General features: G+C 40.8%; 1 non-coding gene across 1 annotated transcript; it reads right to left on the bottom strand.

Annotated features, from left to right (window-relative positions):
* Positions 1 to 5,044: 5,044 nt before the first annotated feature.
* trnas-aga lies at positions 5,045 to 5,116 on the bottom strand. The gene has a single exon. It is a non-coding gene; the product is annotated as a tRNA-Ser (tRNA).
* Positions 5,117 to 6,906: the final 1,790 nt, after the last annotated feature.

Below are 6,906 nucleotides of genomic sequence, written 5' to 3'. Positions count from 1 at the left end.
TGCCATGTGCCTTTTACTAAGCACTGTCAACTGTGGGACCTTATATGTAGATAAGTGTGTGCCTTTCCAAATTAATGTCCAATCAACTGAATCTACTCCAGCTGGACTCTAATTAAGCTGCAGAAACATCTCAAAGATGATCAGTGGAAACAAGATGCACCTGAGCTTGGTTTTGAGCTCCCTGGCAAAGGCTGTGAATACTTATGTACAAGCGATTTCTTTTTTAAAATAAATTTGCAAAAATCTCAAAAAAAAAAAAAAAAAAAAAAAAAATCTTTTTTCACATTGTCAGTCTGGGGCATTGTGTGTAGAATTTTCATGAAAAAAAAAAAAAAAAAGAAATTCTTCCATTTTGAAATAAGGCTGTAACATAACAAAATGTGGAAAAAGTGAAATGCTGTGAATACTTTCTGGATGCACTGTATCTTTGCACTCCTTCACCAGTTGGGTATGGAGAATCAGTTCTTTTCGGGTAACGTTAAGAAATTATTTGATCCACCGACATCAATAGCTTTTTTGCTTAACAATTCCCTTATTGGCCCTTCAGAGTGGCCGTTGTTTTGGGGGGTGTTTGTCGGGAAAATTCAACCTACAAAGCTTCAACAATTAGTGTCCTCAGTTCCCAAATGCTTATTGAGTGTTGTTAGAAGGAAAGGTGATGCAACACAGTGGTAAACATACCACTGTCCCAGCTTTTTTAAAACGTTTGTTGCCGACATCCATTTCAAAATGAGCAAATATTTGCACAAAAACAATAAAGTTTATCATTTGAACATTAAATATCTTGTCTTTGTGGTGTATTCAGTTGAATATAGGTTGAAGAAGATTTGCAAATCATTGTATTCTGTTTTTATTTACATTTTACACATGGCCCAACTTCATTGGAATTGGTGTTGTACGATAGTTATCGGAATGTTCCATGATGCACGTCCAAATATCCTCAGACCACTTAATGTTACAAACTGGATTTGACCTGACTGCTTTACATACAGTCATGATGCACAGCCATGCATCATCATTTGCGTGCAGTCTAAACGGATAAAACCAAGTGCTTCATATCTGTCTGGGACAAACCTCGGCACCTGATGGAGCGTTCCGTTATTGCTTATCATGCTGACACAAACACATTCATCACAAAGTTTTAATATAATACATGTTACCTGAACAAACATCGCGATCACATCACCCGATTACCACGTTGATGCACCAGTATTTGCAGCCAATCACGTAGCTCCACTGATACACATGGCAGGGTATAGACCACCCACCTAGGGGCAGGTTGAGGCAGGATTAAGAACAGCTGAGCCCTAATGTCAAGGCTCTGTCTGTTGCAATGGTGCATGTGACGTTTTGCTTCTGGAAGACCACAGCGCTGTCTTAGTGACAATCATCTTTCAATACAACATCTGTTTTTGAATTCCGTCTCCTGTCAGTTATTGAGTTCATTCACCACATAAACTTACAGGGTGGGGTTCAAGCAGATACAAAAACCCCTACATTAGTCTTCCTCAAAATGTTCTTGAGGGGCCCCAGGACCAATCGAGTTGCACCCCTCCCTTTAACCTGAACCTAGCCCCGTTCCTAACACTTAGTTTCACAACATTCTAAATTACTTACTACCAAAATCTTCCTTTTTTTGAGTAGAAGGTTGAACAGCAGAGAGATTAAGCTGGATTTAATATCATATTTCAATCTTCAGATTTCAGATGCTTGCAGAGTGCCTTGACGCAGAGACGACATTACCTGCTCTGTTCACCTCCTCCTCTCCTCCGTGTGTACCTGCAACACTGGACTGCACTGCATCATGGGTGCAGCTGAGGCCATGCCAAAACCCAATTTGGAATTTGTCCAGCACTTCATTGGAAAGTAATGGTTTTCACTGAACTGAGTTATGACCAGCTGTTTGCAGACAGTCTGTGACATACTGATGGAGCAGAACACCGTATGTTGCTTTGCAAATCAAATGATACAAGAGTGTGACAGTGTGGAGAAACATCTGTCATTAGCCATTTTCAGCATGCTCCACTAATTCTGGACAAAATACGCCTAATGAAGTTACTGCAGGAAACTTCAAATATTGTCAGTGCAACAAGGCCACAAGAAGCCTGTGCTCACCAAGGCCTGTAATCTCACTCTCATCTTGTGAGTGAAATGCACAAGGAGGAGGATAATTGTCTTTGAGCATGGCATTTTTAAAATGCAGATTGCTTGTTCTTTAATCTCAGAACAAAAAGGGAGAAATGAAGGACGAGGACGCTCCTGTTGGTTGATATCTGTCCGTTGTTGTGGCTACTTGTAGATGGAGTCTCCATATCGAGGGACACAAAGCCTTTGATGGTTCTAATCATCAATGTTTAGTCATCCTGTGTCATAAATCTGATCATCTGCAGAAGAAGATTCTCAGTTCATGCTACACAATCTTGTGTGCTTGATTTCTTTCCAAGCACAGGTTGTTTCTTCAGTTTATTAGAGAGGTCAGGTCTAGGAGCATGTGCTGGTACAGTGAGTCGCCACATTCCGAGTCATGGACTTAAATTCTAATTGCACCTCGTCCATCGGTAAGAAAGCCAAAAATGCCTCTACCTCCTCATCAGTCCATCTGCCACATCTGCTATCAATATTCTGTTTCGCTTGTGCTCTCATTTCACTAGTCTATTGCTTGTTGTTGTCGTCTTCTTGAGCCTCGAGGGTTGCTGAGAAGTACATACCAGTACTTTGGACCAAAAACTTATGTTGCCCCCGGGGGGTGGTCCCTGCCATGGAGATGAAAGTCACACAAGTCTATAATCAGCAGTTTTAGGCTAAAATTTTGGTTCTAAGAGGGCAGTTTCCATGTGCATGTCTCTAGAATTATGGAAATCCGAGGATGAGCCACTTGAATCTCAAGTTGGGTAAATAAAACGGGCTTTGCTCAGAATGACCCATTTAAACACAAGTTTATGTGTTGAAAATACGACAAAACCCAAATCATGTCAGTGATGACTTGAAGTATAGACCGTCTGCCACTAACAATATTCATTTGGCCGTTGTGTGTTTGTAATTTGTCAGGTTCCAACAACTGTCCTCAATTCATGCAGGCTGTGTTGTGAGGATGAGAGGATTTGTGACAGGCAGCTCTGCTGAAAGTGGTCTTCTCCTCTAGAACAGTTGTTTGAGTGAGAAGTGTTAGTGACGGGTGGCCGTCTGGACCCAAGTATGCTGCTCAAACACGAGGCCTGTGTCGATCTGGCAGCCATCTCCAGGCGGCAGAAGGGCCATAAACCCGCCTGGTTTAATTCTGCCATAATTATCACAGGTGCCACATGTTATGCAGGATGTCTTACCGCTGCAGATCCACTCGCAAAGTTTGCAGTGAAATCTTTCCACGATGCTGCTTAAAGCTGTGGCAGGCGAGAGGATGCGTGAGGTGACAGTTGGCCGCTGTGATTAGAATGGGCTGCTCTTGGAGCCCTGCCCCACATCCCATTTCCTGTGGTGGGCCTTTGTAATGATGTGTTTTATGTGGTCCATGTTGGTGAATAACTGGCTGGACTCAAATGACAATAATCACCCATAATGCCCGTTGGGAGGGGGGGTGTCTCTCAGGGACATCACTGGTTATAAATATGCAAAATGACTGCTGTCCTCTGTGCAAGCCACTTCACACACATGCTTTGTTTCTGCTCAAGGTTGTTTGAACTGTGCTTAACATACTGTATGCTTCTGTTTCTATTTTTAAAATTCACAACTTTAGAAATGCAATTTATGATGTGGTTTTTAACACAGAGCTGTCAGGCTGGTGATGATGTCGGGTTGTCTGGACTTCCTCTGTAGGCTTCTCTTGTATTAAGTTTGTGAATATGAAATCAGTTACAGTTTTGGTCAGAATTACCGGCAGCCCTGTATATTACATTTCATCCGTTTAGCACTTGGGGTTTTACCACCTAACACCCCTTGCTTCTTGGAGGCATACTGACAGTCTGTATGCTATAGACAGCAGGTACATTTTAAGTCAATAAACACACACCTTAACTCGCATGCAGTGCGCATTGACCCATTCGGATTATAATTAAAGTCCACCCTCACTAGCTGCTACTACGTAGTAAGTAGAGTGTGATGCTTGCTACCTCACCTGAGTACCATATGAACTGTGAAAATAAGGGCTCCAGTGAGCTGGTCATGATCTAATACATAAGGCTGACCGTATGTGTGTGTGTATGTGTGTTTGCGCACATGCGCTTTCAACCTAAGGGCCCCAGTGACCTCCTTTCTGCCCCCAGTCACCATACCAAGTTTGGTGTTGATTGCTTAATTTCTGTTGCTGTGCATCGATATAAGGCTGACCGTGTGTGTGTGTATGTTTGTTGGCGCACGACCGCTTTCAATCTCTTTAGGGTCAGTGACCCAATGGCCTTGTTTAGAGAAGTGTTTCATAAATGTTAAAAAATTCATATATTTGCAGTTTAGTTGAATAAAAAATTGAATTTTATCTCTTATTTGTTTTTGTATAAGCACATGCAATATCAATATCAGTGCTCAGATGACAGTAGCTTCTGGGAAAGGTGCAAGTTGCAATAAACTGTGATGCCAAGCACTAAGGATACATGCTATCCAGTCACAGCAGATGAAACTTTTTTTTACTACTGAGCAAACATCGTTAGACTTTTTTAGGTTCAATGATTCCACGGCATGTAGATGTTATGGCGTCAGTGACCCTATAGCCTTGGCGGAGGTTTGCACTCTCTGAGTGCTTCTAGTTTAATTTAAGCTTTATTTAACCAGGTTAGTCCCATTGAGATCAAAACCTCTTTTACCAGAGCTGGATGATTGTAGTTTCCAATTCACATAACCTGCATGTCTTTAAATGTGGGAGGAAACCCATGCAAACACAGGGAGAACATGCAAACTCCACAGAGAAAGGCCACAGGTGGGAATCAATCCCATGACCTTCTCACTGTGATGCAACAGTGCTAACCACTAAGCCACCATGCTGCCCAAAATTCCCACAGTTGTAAGTTATGTAGTTTGTTGTAGGCAGTCTTGTGATGGATAGGAATTAAAGCATGGGCTTGTCCGGAATTTGAACCCGGGACCTCTCACACTCTAAGCGAGACTCATACCCCTAGACCAACAAGCCATATGTTAGAAGTGAAGTAGCCTCTGTGCACGTGTATGTGTGCGTGTGAGTATGTGTACCTTTGATCACAGAGAAACTGGGGAGAGCTGACATTTGCTCCAACTGTCTTTCCCAACATGTCCTGCTCAACCAAGGACAAGACATTTTGTCTGGAGGCTTATTTTGCCAACAAATCATACCATTTGGAGCATAATTCGGAAAGGACATGACTTTTATGCTTAGTGTCCAACTGAAACTTTGGGGAATGATTGTACACAGACGGACGTTTGTAGGATTTATTACAATTTTTATGGGTATTTATTTGTCATTCTACACAGTACTGTTATATTCACTGACAAGACTAGACCAAGATGAGACCTAAGTACTACCACTGGGGGAAATGTATTTCCATGACATTTGAGTGTTCATGCTTATGGGAATGTTATGACATGTAATATCTCAGACACTATGGGTTGTTACAGTCAAGTAATTTGTAAGATGCAAGTTTGTGTAGACTCTAAATGAGCACTATAGGCAAAACCATAGCGTGACTGTGGTAATGTCTACAAACTACATAATTCTACCAAAAATCAAATCTAAGTGGCCAATGATGACAGAAAGCAAATCTTGTTCCGAGGTGAGATAGGAGTTTTGGTATTAAATTACTCATAGGCCCCAATTTTGAGTAGCAAAATGGTTCTGTTGAACTGCTAAATTTAACTAAATGTAAAGAATCACAGCTGAGTATCTTTCTCTCAGTTCATAGCACGATTGCCTTCAAGGACCAAAGGCAATTCTGTGATGTGGTGGATCCAGCAACACATGGCACCACTGCATGCTCCCAGACCTGACCTGAGTTCATGGTCAGGTTATTTAGAACAGAAATAGTTTCAATGCTGGTAACCAACTGGTTCCATCAGCCACATTTTTTGTGCACTTTTTGTTTTAATTTGAAGCGGGTATAAAGTACTTGGCTTTCAAACTCTTGAATTACCACCAATCCACAATTCAAACAGATGATTGAAAAATCCAGACATCAACCATTATACAAATAATGAATGTTTATGAGTTCAATGGTATGAATCTTTCACCGAATTAAATATTCATTCCATTGAAAGAATGTAAACATTCATTATTTGTTTTATATAATGGTTAAAACAGATCCTTGTCATTTGATATTATATTAACCTATAAACAACAGAAAAGGGACTTACATTTTTGTGTTCATCACTGGTGCTTTGACATCAACAGTCCAACACGAACTTTAAATAGAGTCCAAAATTGTCCTCAGCCAACTTGGAAAAACAGATGTAGTCTGTGATACTTCCAAAAAAAAAAAAAAAAAAGACTTTGTGTACTTCCTCATTCCAGTGAAAAAAACATGTCAGAAATTTGTCCTGGTTTTCATCCTAGCAGCTCTTCATGCCTCCAGATGTTTGTTTTTTTGTGTTAGAAGAATTAGCACCATCAATTAGCTCACTCAAAACAAACTCTGCCATGTTTAGCTAAACGCTGCCCCCACTAGCATGTGCATGGACTGGGTTTGCGTGCAGTGGTACAAAACGTACGGAACCATATTTGCACGCTAAATGCAACGTAACACAAATGGGATGAATGATCCATGTCACGTGACATACAAAGCACCAGTCAAATGACAAAGATCCACTCAGCCATTATATAAACTCAACTAAAATGTGAGTTGCAGAAAAAATAATTTAAGGAATAAATATTCTCTTCTAATACTTCTCTTGATGCAACAGAAATAAACAGTATCTAAAATGGTCGAAGCTAGTTAGCTAGCTAGTAAAACC

This window comes from Thalassophryne amazonica, chromosome 1, assembly GCF_902500255.1.
Source record: "Thalassophryne amazonica chromosome 1, fThaAma1.1, whole genome shotgun sequence".
In the NCBI taxonomy this organism is placed as follows: Eukaryota; Metazoa; Chordata; class Actinopteri; order Batrachoidiformes; family Batrachoididae; genus Thalassophryne; species Thalassophryne amazonica.
This window is presented reverse-complemented; position numbering and strand designations above follow the sequence as displayed.